The sequence below is a fragment of the Quercus robur genome, chromosome 5, assembly GCF_932294415.1.
Source record: "Quercus robur chromosome 5, dhQueRobu3.1, whole genome shotgun sequence".
NCBI lineage: Eukaryota > Viridiplantae > Streptophyta > Magnoliopsida > Fagales > Fagaceae > Quercus > Quercus robur.
This window is the reverse complement of record NC_065538.1, coordinates 21,801,454-21,817,045: the sequence shown is the minus strand read 5'-3', so window position 1 is coordinate 21,817,045 and position 15,592 is coordinate 21,801,454. Positions and strand designations below refer to the sequence as shown.

Genomic DNA, 15,592 nt, shown 5'->3' with positions numbered 1-15,592 from the left:
TTTATGTTTACATATGTTTGTTTAGGTTAGTTTTAGATTTTCTTTATGTTTTTAAGCATATTTGGTTGCTAGATTTACGTTTTTCTCTTTATTTGGCTTTCGCTCTATTTATGTGTTAATTAGGTTTTTTGGGTAAGGCTAAACTCATGCATATGCATACCTGTTCTAGTGTGCGTGATGCAATTACCTAGAAACGCCAATTTTTTTGTTTGTTTTGTTTCTGCATTTACATGTTTGTTCTGTGTAGCCCCTTTTTCATATGTTTTAAATCCCATAATTGCTTGTTCACCTTTTAACATGATTGTTTGTTATCACATGTTTAGATTAGGTTTTTCTTGGTTTTAATGCCATTCATTCACAAGTTCATGCATTGATGCCATAGGTGCAGTGTTGTTGAAAGGTAAGTCATGCATTAGCAATGTCCATACATTTATGTTAGGGTTTCACTTTGATGATATGATGGAACATGCTTAGATGTATGGTTAGGGTTTGTAATATATTTTCCTTGCTATAATAATATGCTTGCTGCCTTGTTTTAGATGCATGATAGGTTTTCACATGTTAGATGAATGCTAGGGTTTCTTTGGTATGTTTGGTTCCCTTTTGTTTGGGTAGATAGATAAGTATGTTTTGTTTGGGTTGAAAGATACCATGATTATATGCTTAGATGTATGTTAGTGTGTGTGTAAGTATAGACGCAAGTGTTAAAAATGTTTTTAATAAGGTTAAGACGTAAGACAAATTGATGGGAGGTCAACCTTAGGGTTGGGCGATCTTGGGTGCCTAACAACTTCCCAAGAGTGTATCTAAACTCTGAACCTATACTCTAATAGTAAGATCAATGGTCCTTCCTTGAAAGGACACTATATTCATAGTTCCTAAACCATATAACTAAACGTCGACTCTGACACTTTTTCCCTTATGCCCACAACGGCCCAAGCAAGGAGCAGGAAAATAAAAGGGGGTACATGGATGGGGACCCTAATACATGTTCTAGAGAAGAGGCTTAAAGAGAAGGAAAGAGAAGACCGCTTTGAAGGGGCTAGGCCCCCTTAATCTACTGATCATTACCCTTGTGAGCTTGCATTCTCTTACTTCCATTCTTGCCCTTTTTTCTTGCGTCTAGATGGTTGCACCCTTTTCTTCATTATGTGTACATGCAAAGACAAAAAGAAACAAGCCAACAAACAAGCAAAGAAACAAACAAAAGGAAAAGCATGCTAAAGACAAGCAGGGAAAGATGCCTAATAGGGGTAGACAAACATGTGAAGTACACGAAGAGGCAAACAAACATGTTATCAAAGAAAATGGAGCATCCTAAGAGGACAAATGTAGGTTTGGATTGAGTGTCCATAGCTCCATTGGATTGAAGCATGGATGACATACAAACTTATACATGAACACGAAGGCAAGCATGCAACAAGAAAGCATAGAAGCAAAGAAAGCCAAACGGGTGGCACAAAGCAAGCAAGGCAAGCATATCAACATCGCATGGGGCGGAGAAAGGGGTGAATCTGGCACACCGTCACCACGGAGGTGTATCTCACAGGTGGTCACATCCAAAGAAACCCTAGGAGGGATGGATGTAGCCACCCAAGCACATACCCATGGAAGGCACAAAGCACATAGCAAAGCCTAGACCTAGAGAGCCTAAAAACATGTGGATCTAAGCAAAAACATGAAAAAGAGACATATACTAGCCCAGAAAGGCTAGGCCAACAACATCAAAGCGATAAATCATGGCAAAAAGCAAGTAGACATGTTAGGAAAGCTATAAAACATGCTAGGAAGCTAAAACATTCTAGGAAAAGCAAATAAAGAATTCTATGAGCAAAAAGAAGCAAGGAAAAGTAATAAAAAGAAAGGGGTGTGGGTTGTAGCTAAAACACTACATTCACACCCCTAAACCTCAAATCCAAGGTATGGAACCAAGGAGAGAAAGATTAAGTGCAAGAACGCTACCTTGAAGATTGTACGAAAAATGTGAGAAGTTTTGGTGTTCTAAGGTGTTTTGATGTATTTAGGAGAGAAACAAGAGAGAGAATCTGCCTAAAACAGCCCAAAAAATTGTTTTTTTTTTTTTTTTTGGGGGGGGGGGGGGTAGAATGAGGGTTCTGGAGGCTTTTATAAAAAAAAAAAAAGTAACCCTTCGGCTGCCCGCACACTGTGCTGATATTAGTAATTCTGGCCCTATCCTAGTTTGAATTTGAGCACATATTTAAAGGCCTTCCTAGTCTTAGATTGAGTTGATCATGATGTCTCCAAAAATATCTAGATGTCTAGCTTCCAGAACACTAATAAAAATGAAAATCTAATGGTCTGATCAAAAGTTATGGCCTTGGGAAGTGTGCTAATGCGCTTTTCATGAATTTCTGGATATCTCAACCGTTTTAACTCCGATTTCAACCCATGAATAGTCATTGGAAAGGGAATTTGATCATATTCACAATAGCACTGGTCCTAAGCTATTCTGATGATCGTATCAAAATTAGGGTTTCTAGTGCCCTCGAGAGTCAACCTTAGGTCAAACTTGGTCAAAATTGATGAAAATCACCTAGTAGCTCGGGTTTAATGTAGAAACATGAAAAATGTTATTTTGGGATGATTTTGACCCATTTTGATTGTTGGTCAACCCAGGGCTGAGTAGGGGCATTTTCATGAATTTGACCTAAAATGGCACTTTGAGTGCTCCAATGCATGAACGAGTTCTGCCACGTCAATCTAGATGTTTCCGTGGCCCCATGGAGAAAAGATAATTTTTTTAGAATTTTTGGGGTCTAGTACACAAATCAAAGGCAGACAAAATACAGTGTCTACACCAAGATTGGGCCCCAAACCATGCTTAGGCTCCAGAGTACTGCCATCATTGGGGAACGGGGGCCCGACTTGTAAGGAGTACGAAATGAGGTATCTACAGTTTGTCGTGTGCGTGGATTAGGCTCGAGCCATACGTCAAAACAAAATGTTATGTCTCTTTTACTTTTGATTCTATTAGCGAAGCTAACGAATAAAAGAGTGGCAATTGTAGACTTCTCATTTTGTAGCCCTTACAACCCGAGCCCCCGTTACCTAATGACGACATCACTTTATATCCCTCTATGATCACTATAAAAAGCCCCAAAGGCTCTTTCACAAATAGACACCGAATTCACTAAAAATTAGTGAATCAAAGATGGAGTTTTTATAGTAAACAAACTCAAGTTACAATTGCTTGGTTGGGACTTATTTTGGTCTTGTCCTTCAAGTTTTAAGCTTAATAAACTTCTTAGTTTTGATCTCGATTAGATTGACTAAGGGGAATGATTACATTAAAGCTCTAAAAATTTCTAGTGTTGAGGTAAAGGTTCAAACTTTGTCTCTTCATTTTCATGTTTATTTGTTTGTTTTCTTTTGTGTATTTAACATCTTTCTTGTTAATTTTCTTATTAAAAGCATGATAGGTTGTTGGATTTTCGGTTTTAATTATATGTTCTGTGTTTTCTGGGATTTGTGTTTCTAGACCTATATGCGTGTGCATGCTTCATGCATGCATACGCATACTCGCAACATGCGTACACATGAAAATGGGATGCACATGCATTCCCCGTGCATGTGCATGCATGCTCGTGCCCAAAAACCCATAATTAGGGTTCTTCAAGTTTTATTTGCTTTGAGCAGTTTCTTTCACAAGTTTTGTTTCTATTTGGTTTAGTTTTACATGTTTAGATCTTTGGGTCAATAATATAACATGTTCCTTTGGTTTAATTGAAATATTAGAGATTAGGTTTTAACATGCTTGGATAATAACATGTACATGCATAGAACTTAAGCACGAATTGATGCATAGGTTATGTGATATAGTGAGGCAAGTGAGATGAGTCATGCATATGAATATGAACATGCATCTATCTTTGGATGATGAGTATGACATGATTGATGCCTATGTTTGAAAGCTTGGATATTGAATATGTTTGATTGGACTCCATGATCACATGCTACTACCTTATTGATGTTGATACCTTGTTGATGCTTAATTCCCATGGATATAATGCATGAATTGATTAGGTGAATGTTAGAAATATACCATTGTGAATGGGATGATATGCAATGTTGTATGCTTTAGATGCATGTTAGAGTGTGTGAGACTAGAATAACATGTCAGAAACCTTTTGATAGGACTAGGATTTGTAACACAGTGAGTGAAGGCAAACCTACGGGTTAGGTTCCTAACACCTTCCCATCCTTATACCTAAACTCAGGATGCGTGCTTTGGTAAAGATCAGTCATTCCACAAGGGCGCTACATATATGGTTCCTAGACCTAATCTAGGTAGCGATTCTATTTATACCCATCGCCCGATCCATCCTAGGCCTAGGCGTACTTCCCATGAGAAGACCCAAAACTCGTCGCGGGCGCTTGCTACCAAACTTTTGCTTGACAATTGGCAAACCAAGCTCTTGGATAGTGAGTTTTTCATTGCTCATTTCTTGAGTAACACTTGTGGGACTTTGGACTTATGAATCCCATGCAACTCTTCAGAGTTGCATCCCACCCTGGGCATTCATTTTGTGTGCATGGCTTGGGCTCGAGCCGTATGTCAAAACAAAATTTTTTGTCTCTTTTTTCTTTTTATTCCATTAGTAGAGCTCATGAATCAATATAGGGACAATTGTAAACAGCTCATTTTGTACTCCTTATGAACCGAGTCCCCGTCCCCAATGACGATGTCACTCAGAGGCCCTTGATTGATTTAGGGCTCAATCTTTTGAATCTTTAGCATGAAGGATATTTTGGTGAGAAAATGTGTAGAGAAACCCTAAGCATGTGCATCCACGTTTTATGTATGTGCACACATGGTGTATGTATGTAATGATCATATGAGATGTCATGTTTGCTACCCTTGGTTAAATTCGCGCATTTTAACTCCTAATTTAGTAATTTATTGATCTGTTCAGTACGTACATCAAAAGAGTCTATAATTTGACAAAGAAAGATTAAGTGAACCCTATAAGACCTTTTTTGTGAGGTCAAAATACATCTAGGATAAGTTGTTGATAATGAAACAAATAAAACAGTTACTTTTCAAAAGGTCTTCAAAATTAACTTGAGAAAACAAAGATGCAGTTAAAGAAGTCCTCAGTTTTTATTTATTTTTGTTAATAGCATTGTAACTTTTCATTCTATTTGCCTATAAAGGTTATCACTATTGGAATATCGATTATTATCATATTATTATTACCATTGCAACATTATTATATTTTCCAGCACCAAAACAAAAAACATGCTTCTCCATTTTCTTTAAGTTCACAAGAGTCATAGCAGCTGGTGCATGATTTCTGGAGGCTAAAACTACCCAACGAATTAGCATAACATGTTTCGAAGCAAGAATCATAGCATTTGTCAAAATCTGATTTCTCCGCCCTCGACTGCTCTGTGAGCATTCCAACCACTAGACAAAGCATCAAAATCACCACCAATGTTCTTCTTTCTTCCATAGCAATTCTGACAATAAAATTTTTTGTAATTCCACATTCAGGTCACATTGAAATATTATAAAATTTTTAATGCTTTTTCTATTAGGTGTACACATATGAGTGAACCCCCCACATTGAATAAAAGTGAAAAGATTTAGTTTTTTTTTTTTTTTTTGATGTGAATACCAAGACTTTTATTCAAACTAAGGTTTTTTGAGTTAAAGTGTGTCTTTGTATGTTACATTAATTATTCAAGGAAGCTTCCTAAGGTTTTTATCTCCCACAACATTTTCAATTTATATTATTATTTTTTGATAATTCTATTATTATAAATTAACAAAAACTTTTTGTCATGATCAGTAATATTAGCATTGTAACGCGACCGTCATTGTTATCATAAATTTAGTTACATGTTTATTTTATGAATGCACTGCAAATTTTAAAGCATGTGCTTAAAGCAAAACCATGTCTCATAATATTGAAATGTGCACTTTTTGGAAAACAAAAACAAAAAATCCAAAGCTTTTTAATCTCCAAAATCCAAAGGTTCCTCATCCATATTATTAAAATAACAAACCAACTTGATGAAAAATTAAAGCATAAAGAGAAAACCGAATGAGTAATGCTATAGCTACAAAGCATTTTACAACATTTTTATAAATTAGTGAGATGGTAAATTCTTATTAGTTCTATTTTGAACCACCAAGCCCACCACTATCATCACATTTTTACTTACCAATGATTATTTGAAAAATGCTTAAACCACATTAAAAATTTGTAAAAATATTGTAAAATAATTTGTGTCTGTAGCGTTACTCAAATCAAATATAATAAAAGAAAGTTTACCTTCAAATATTTCTATGAGGAAATTCTTTTTGTTTTGGACCTTCTGTTATTTCTATGAAAAATGCTTAAGCCACTTCTTACATTTGGCTTGTTAGAAATGTTCACAGTATTTATACTATAAATAAATCCAATTTTCTAAAGCCCTCTCAAGTTTCAACCGTATGTGACGTTATTGAAACATATTATACAAGCGTTTACTGAGTCTGCGGTTGAAGCTCCTATCGTAATTAATTTTCTTTAACAGCTTTTTTGTATTGAATTCATTCAGAAGACAAAACTCTGCCGTTATAGAATGAATAGAATAAGGAGTTCTATCTAATAACTCTGATTTTCTAACCATGTCTCAACAGTTTACAGTCGTATTTTGCCGCCTGTGTTTGGACCGCTTTACCAAATATGGGTTTTTTTTTTGGCTCTATTTTTTTCCTTACCATGTCTCAACAGTTAACAGTCATATTAATCTTGTCCATTTTTCTCAAAATGTGTTTTCAATATCAAAGTATTTAATCATGGCAAAAAGCACATAAAAAATTAGACATAATCTAACCCAAGAAGACTAGGCCAACAACATCAAAGCAATAAACATGTGAGAAAACAAATAAGCATGCTAGGAAAGCTATAAAACATGTTAGAAAATGAGTAGACATGCTAGGAAAGCTATAAAAAAAGTTAGAAAGTGTTTGTTTGTTTAGACCTCTGAACACTCAGATTGTTCAATTGTTTAGACCCCTGAACACTAAGATTATTTAACCTAATTAATTAACCAAGTTAACACTTAGGTTTATTATTCAGATCTAGGTTAAACAAGGACAAATTATATCATGCATAGTAGCAGAAAATAAAGAACATAACGATATGATGACCTAGGAAAACCAATATAACCAACAATTTCAAGATAAAAATCTAGGGAGGATTTGACCTAGTTATCCTCAAAATAAAACAAATGTACTCATAGAGAATTGAAGTTTTACAAAAGATTTAACCATAAATCTATTGTTACTTCTGGTAGTAACTTACTGACACGACCACATATAGGCTTCGACTTCACGGACTCTTTCTCTCTTGGATTTTCCACCCACGTTTGTGGCTTTGAGATCCCACTCAAAGGTTTAACAACACAAAATTTCCAATTTGTGACTCCAAAACCACCCTTGAAGGTTTAGATCATCAGTAGTTGTTGATCTTGTTGTAACAACTTTAGATCTACCGAATCTAATGATATGAGAATGATTTCCAGCAGTGACTTTGATAGAGGAAGGTAGAATACCTTTTAGATATCACAAGTGCACCTCCAAAGTCTCTTCAAAACGTGCCTTAGGGTTTCCTTTATATACTATGTGAAATATATCTAAAACTCTAATCACTTAATGGGCTGATGGGCTTAATTAAAATTCTGCAAACCTGTGTTTCAATCGGTCAAGCCTGTCTTTCGATCAGTCAAACCTGGCATGTTTCGAATTCTTAAACCTGCAGCTTCTTTTTTCTTGTATTCTAATTTGCATCACCTTGAGCATTGGCTAATAAATCCTATAGACTCTAAGATCTATATCTAGACAAGTTTATGCTCATGGTTTGCCAATTGTTCTAAACTTTTAGAACCTAACATAAAGCTAAAAAAGGGGGGGGGGGGGGGAACAATCTAGGAAAATCAATGGGTGAAGATTGTAGCAAAAAAGCTACATCTACACTCCTAAACCTCAAATCCAAGGTACCAAGACTAAGGAGAGGAAGATGAGAGCAAGAATACTACCTCTTGATTGTTGGGAAAAGTGAGAAATCAAAGGCTTTTTTGTGTGTTTGGAGAGAATTTAGAGAGAAAGAGAAAGAGAATATGCCCAAAATATGCTCCAAAATACCCAAAAATTTGCTACTTTGAAATCTAGGGGGTCTGGGGGGGTTTATACAAAAAATGTGACCCTTCAACTGAAAGGGCTGCTTGTCAACTCTAGCGGCCCTTTAATGTGCGCCTGCTGTAAACTCCACATATTGTACCCCTTAGGACTCAAACCCTTGTTCCTTAATGATGTTGTAATTCTAAAGCCCGAATTCACTTGAGGAAAATGTTTTTGGAAAGTATAACTCTTTTACGAACCAAATAAATTATTTTTGGAAAAGAAAGACAATAGAAAGCCTAGGGTGTGCACACGCATACACACATACGCATACTTCATGCATGCGTGCGCATACATGGGAATGCATGCGCATGTATGGTTCCAGAAACTGTGTAAGGAAAGATTTTTGGCATTAACTAGTTTAGGATGAATCCCACATTGCCTGTGAGCCATCCTAAACCCCTATTTTCTAACTATATAAAGCCTAAAGCGGTACTTTTTCAAGAGAGAATGAATTTTGGAGGAAAACACACAAGATTCACCAGAAAATATTGAATCAAAGAGGGAGTTTTTACAAAACATTCTCAATTCAATATTTTTCTGATTAAGACTTCCTCTAGTCTTGATCTTTGAGATTCAAAGGTTTACTAACTCTTTTTGATTTGTTTGTGACTAGATTGATTGAGGGAAACGATTAAAATCAAGCTAGAGAGTCTTTGTGTGGAGGTAAAAGTTCTAGATTTGTCTTTTCTTTTCATTCCTTGTTTTGTCTTGTTTTTTGAATCATCATATATGTGTTTTATATGCTTTAAAATATTTGTTTTGTTTAGGTTCACGATGTTTTTTCCTGTATAAAGCATGTCAGTGAAAGTTTTGCAGAAGCAATATAAAAATAAAAAATAAAAAATAAAAATTATAATTTCATTTAAAGATCATTGTACCACACAACCTTGGATTCTAAATAGTACAAAATTGTGTAACTCTCTTAGCAACCCAAGCATGTTACCTCCCAAGGTATTCATGTCTTTGTCTCTGTTTCTTTTTGGGTTTTCAGTTGACTTCAGTATCACTCAGTAGTTCTGATGGCCAACTCCTGATATGATAATTAAAATCTTATTTTTTATTTAAGACTTCTAAAAATCCAAGAGAGAGAATGGATGTGGAATCCTTATGGATCCTAATCTTTAGTGGTAGCATCAGTCAATAACCATTGAATATTATTAACTTATCTTGAAACTCTTTCAAAATTATTCTTTAATTTTCTCAACCATATCAAGAAAATAGTTGAACTTCTATAGATTGCAATAATATCCATGAACACATTGCAATTGACCCTGGAAGATTAGAAAATTACATATGAGGTCCAATTACTTACAATTTTGTATCTATGTCCTGTCACCACACTATATTCCCATAAGCCACTATGACTGGATTAATATCACTGTCATGTCCCTAGCTTATATAACCCTTAATATATTGATTTCATAATTTCCTTTGGACTCCAAAATATCTTTAAAAAACTCTTTAAATAAATAAATATATATATATATATACACACACACACACACAATATTATATATATGAAAAACAATTTTGAAAAAAGTCACCGGCCGGTTTTGTTTTGAGTCCAACTTCAATATGAAAATCAACTGAATATACTATCTTCTTTAGAGACTGTTGGATTCAATGTTGAGCATTTACATATTTTACTCATTATACACATAACCCAATGTGTCTGCATATAGCCTTTGAAAAGGGCATCACCAATTGACATTGTCAAAGTTATGTGCATAATCTATATATATATATATATATATACATATATATATAATAGCAGAAGCTGAGAGAAAGTGGATTCCTACAATTAAGGAGGTGGTGACAAATAGGAAAAAAAGACCCCTTTAAAAATTGATACGTATACAACTTTTAAGTGAAAAGACTCGCACGGTACACCGTTTTAGTATTCTAAAAATTTTGACTTTTACTTCTACGGCGTTTGAAAGCCTCTCACTATAAATATAAAAAAAACTCAAAACCAAACGTTAGCATTTCATTCCACAAGTCTAAAAACAAAAGCATCTGTTATTTCCATTCGTTAAACACAAATGGCCAAAACAAAAACCCTTCCTTGCCGATGTTTCCATTCGTTAAACACAAACGGCAAAAACAAAAACCCTTCCTTGCCGATCTTCTTTGCAATAGAGTGCGAAATTGCCCACTCAGATTTCTGCCACCAAGACAGTTTAGAGACACAAGAGAATGATCGTTACATCATTTGAAGATTCTTTTAATAACTGTTTGGAAGAAGCTGATACAGAAGGAGAGAGGACAGACGGTAAGTTTGAATAACCAGTAGATGTGAAAGACAGAAAGATAAATTTGAGGGGTGCCATACAAGTTCTGTCATCACCGTTAGGGCTGCCGCCCATAAGTTCTATTTTTAATTTTAGAAAGTGGGGTTTTATTTGGGAGAATCATTTGGGCATTATTTATGATTCAGGTATTTTGGTTTGATTGGTTATGATTTGGGTTTTTTGGTTAGGAGTAGTTTTTGTTTAATTTATGTAAATAGACAGGTTAGATTTGGTTTAATCTCTTACTCAATTGTCTTCTTAGGTTTGTTGTCAATTTAGGGATTTGAAATCAGGGAAACAACCTAGAAGATCAAATTCTAAATGAATTGTTATTAGGAATTTTTAGTTTCTGGGTTTTGTATCAAATTCTAACTGAATTGTTATTAGGAAATTTCAGTTTCTGGGTTTTGTTCCTTTGCTTTCATGAATTTCAATATCATTTTTTGTTTTGTTTTGTTTTTGCCTATTTGGGTTGCATTCGTTTTGGTTATCTGTTTAAAATCAACATGCATGACTTTTTATTTATGTTGTTTTTTTTACAATTGGTACTTATTTCATTCCTTCTTTCTATGTTTTTGTTTCTGATGTTCTCTTTGTTCGTTTTTGTCAAGTTATTTGAGTGCTTTTTATTAAAAAATTAAAATAAAATTTAATTTTTCCCCTACAATTGCGATAAATAGGCTGCAGTTTACAGATCATAGTGATTGAGGCATTGCATTAGAACGAGTACCAAATATTTTGAAAGGTAAGTTTTTACCAAATATTGCACACCCTTGGTGCAATGGTCACTCTACAGGTATAAGTGCTTGTGGGGTGTGGGGGGCAAGGGCCGGGGTTCAAATCTCCAGGAGGGAGTTTCACACACATATACACTTAGATTAGGCTAGAGTAGAATTCTATCTTGTATCAAAAAAAAAAAAAAAAAAAAGCTTTTAAAAACCCACACCGGTTCAGTATGTAACCAGTCTATCTGCCTTCTTATATACTGTTTCTTCTCTTCAATTTTTCCCTTTTTTTTTATGCTCTTTTTCCTTTGCAGGAAGAAACCCAGTGACGCTTGATGACAAAGAACAAAGGCCTGCCTTCACTCGCCTGCCACCACTAGTCAGCCAGTGAAACCACTACCGGTAAAACTGATTTCTTTCTTTTTTCCCTTTCAATTGTACTGCTTTGGATTTTATTTCTTAATCTTCTTCTCCTTTACTATTATAGAGTGAATTGGGGAATTGAACCTTTAATTAGCAATAGTTGGATTTCAAATAAACTCATTCTATTTTGTAGAATAGACTAGGTGATTATGTTGGTTGTCATTACTCATTAGGATGTTATTATCTCTTTAGCCAATTATTCTGGCTATTTTAAATCTAATTAGTTTTCTATTTGAATTATTTTCAAATGGATGTAATCCATATCATGGCTGTATTTTATACGGAAAAGTGTAGAAATAAAGATCATTAGAAAAATTAAAACAACACTATGTCTTTTCTCTCATTAAGGAGATTAGACATCTCAAATTGACTAAAATCCCCTGTTCTTTTCGGTTGCTAGGGGAATTTTGCATGCAGGTTACTCATATGTAGTCAACGGATAATTTTGATAGAGGAGGTACAGTACTTTGTCCTAATTTACTGTTGGTAAATGTATGATATAACACATAAAGTTGTTAATCTAAGCAATTTTTATATTCTCTTTTTTTTGTGTCTTCATCATCATTGTTACTGATGATGCTTATTACAAAGCCAGTACCTGTTTTCTTTCTGTTTTCATTGGTGGATAGGATTTTCTTTTTTGTGAATTTATGGTTTTCATTTGATAAAAGTTTGGGTTTTAATTATTACCAAAATAAGAGGGTGAAAAACTATTCTCTTTCTTTGAATAGTAATCACCTCAATTTGCGAAAGAAACTCTAAATTCCACTATTGGCTACAACCTGCTAAATCTTCTAATTGTTGATGTATGCTACAAGATCTCATGTTACTTCATTGGTAGATAGGATTTTATTTTTAGCGCATTTATGTATTTCATTTGGTATAAGTATGGGCTTTAAGTTTTCCAAAAAAAAAAAAAAAGTGGATTTAAAACTGTTCTCTTTCTTTGAATTTGTTTTCAATACTATCAGATTTTTTGGTAATTGTATTGTCAAAGCTATTCATATGTTTTTGTATTTTAATCTGCAATTACCAATACTTTTTAGTGCCTATGATTATGTTTGATGATAAGTTAGAATTAAAGCTTTTAATTTTGAATGTAAAAGTCTAACTTTATATAGGTTCTCAAAAAATATAATTGGGAAACTTTTTTACAACAATGGAGAGAAGAATTTGAACCATGTTTATCCTATAAATTAAAGCAACTACCTTATGCAATAAACATATAAATATAATGCATTTTGGCCAAATTTTGATGCGTTTTAGGATGATACAATTATGTAATTTGATTTATGTTATCAAGACGTAATCTACAATTTTACATTGAAATTTTATTCATAATGTTCTACTCATACCAAAAGAATATGTTCTGCAGAGTGCAAAGGCAAATATTAATGTGGAGAAGGTTTTCTTTTCAAAAGCAAGGGATATTAAATGAAGGCTTGCTGATACTAATTCCAAGATTGAGGTATGTGCGCATTAATAACTTACTCCATCAGTAATTTGACAATTTCAAGCACTCTTTGCAATTTGGTGTTGGTATATAGTGTGTCATATAGTTAGATGAATAGCCTACATTAAACTTAGAATTTTTCAATATTTACCCAACATTAATATCTAATTATGAAATTATATTAAATGAACATGTCCTAAATGGATTATATAGTTATTTTGTAATCCATTCTAAGGTTTGAAACAGTCCATATTTAAAATAAATAAAAAACAATTTAACATACTTATCACTGCATAGGTGTTCACTAAAGGCCTCTAATAGGTAAATTGATTTCTTATTCTTATATGATTTATCTTCTCGAGTGTTGGAGCTTAAATACTCTAAAACATTTAAAGAGAAAATCAAGTAACTTATGCAGTAGGTGATTGATGGAAGATGTGATTTGCAAATTGTCCCACTGTCTACATTTATGAATGTTGAGAAAGAAGACATTTGAGGTCTTCTGCTTAGGCAATTGTACTATTGCATGCTGTTTTAAGAGCCATATTTTAAGAAAAAAGTTTCATGAAAGTTTCATTTCATATTTGTTATACAAATTCCTTATTTAAAGCATTAACATTTTTATTTTATGTTTTAGTGTCAATTAAAGTGTACTTTTTTTTTATAATATAATCTACGTTTTATTTGTCTACTTAAATAAGGAAATCAATTTTTTTTTTTTTTATGGTAGTAGGTAGACGCCTTACAATTGGTAAACAGCTGAACATATATATACATTACCCTTATCAATTTTAGTATCTTCTACTTGGGTTTTTACCAAAATTTTCTTTTTTTTACTCTCTGATCTTCCATGGAAATTCGGCAATACCTTATTAAAAGATAAGAAAAATATGATTATATTCTAATAGATACTTTCCTATGTTTTTTTTATTGGATTTTGTTTTTAAGTAAAATTTTGATTTAGGAATTTTTATTAGACATGTTTAAAGGAAAAAGAAATGATAAGAGCTATCTAACGCTCATTCACGTGATCTAGATTTTAGATGGTAGAACTAATTTCGCATTGGTATGTGATATTCATTTGGAATCGATTTAACATTAACTGTTAGGTTCTAAATGTTTAGAACAATTGGCAAATCGTGAACACAAACTTGTCTAGATATAGATCTTAGAGTCTATAGGTTTTATTAGACAATGCTCAATGTGATTCAAGTCAAGATTCAAGAACATACAAGCTGCAGAAAAAAGATTTCATAATCTGTCTGGTTCGATTGATCGAAAGACAGACTCGATCGATCGAAAGTCGTATCTGCAGAATTTTAATTAAGCCCAAACAGTAGTTCAAGCCCATTTAGGATTAGGGTTTCTAATCTACTTCTCCCAGTATATAAAGGAAACCCTAAGCACGTTTTTATGAGGCTTTTGGAGAGAAAAGAGTATGCCTCTTTTGTATTTAGGGTTTTGTTCCTAAAAATCTCTCTTATGTCTTCTACCGATGCTATTCCTTGAAGAATCTCAAGATCTGGTATTGTAGAAGTTGCTGCCTTCTCTTGTCATCAAAGGTGTTGATGATCTAAACCTTCAAGGGTGGTCTTGGAGTCACAAACAGGAGAGTTTGTGTTGCTAAACCTTTGAGTGAGATCTCAAAGTCACAAACGGGGGTGTTTGTGTTTTGCAAAGGCCAAAAAAAGGAGTTCGTGGATTTGGAGCTTGCACGTGGTTGTGTCAGTAAGTTCTACTGGTTGGTAGCAATAAGAAGTCGAGCGTGGGGGCTTGTAAGTCTTATTGTATGAACTTTGATTCTTTCTAGTGGATTTGCTTTTCACCTTGAGGATAGCTAGGTTAAATCCTCCCCAGGTTTTTTACCGGTTTGGTTTTCCTGGGTTATCATATCGTTGTGTTATTTATTTTCCGTTGCTATACATTGATATGATATATTTGTGTTAACCTAGATCTGTTAATTTGACTAAGTAATCACTTGGCTAATTACCTAGGTTAATTTGTTTGTGGTTTTAAGGGGTCTAAAAACTAACATTAACATTTTCTTCTGAATCTTCTGATACGTCCAGGTATGCAAAAAGATCCTCAATGGCTTGGTTGCTTACAATATTAGAACCATAAAGACTTTTAACAGAGAAAGCATGAAGTCCATAAACAAATGGTTAAACTATTTGACTTTTGGTTTATTTTAGGATTATAAATGTTATTTTGAGCTATGAATCTAAATTTTTATGATGTTATGAAGAAAGGTTTTTGTTTTTCTTTTGCTATAAGTTTATTTTTTTCCCGTTATTCAAATTATGTTAATATATATTATTATGATGAAGTATTATTTACTTTTGATGATGTTATGTAAAAAAAGAAGTGTACTTTTGATGATGCTATAAACAAACAACCAGCACAATTATAAATTAAAAAAAAAAAAAAAAAAACCGTGCATTTGCACGGGTAATAAGCTAGTAATAACTAATAGCCAAAACATTTGACTTTTTGTTGATAATTTCTT

The 15,592-nt window shown here is 33.6% G+C and overlaps 1 long non-coding RNA gene across 1 annotated transcript; it reads left to right on the top strand.

Moving 5' to 3' along the window:
• The first annotated feature begins 12,045 nt into the window (after window positions 1-12,045).
• LOC126729033 (uncharacterized) lies at window positions 12,046-15,346 on the top strand. The gene is made up of 3 exons (XR_007656463.1): window positions 12,046-12,090; window positions 13,009-13,101; window positions 15,156-15,346. It is a non-coding gene; the product is annotated as an uncharacterized LOC126729033 (long non-coding RNA).
• The last annotated feature ends 246 nt before the right edge of the window (window positions 15,347-15,592 follow it).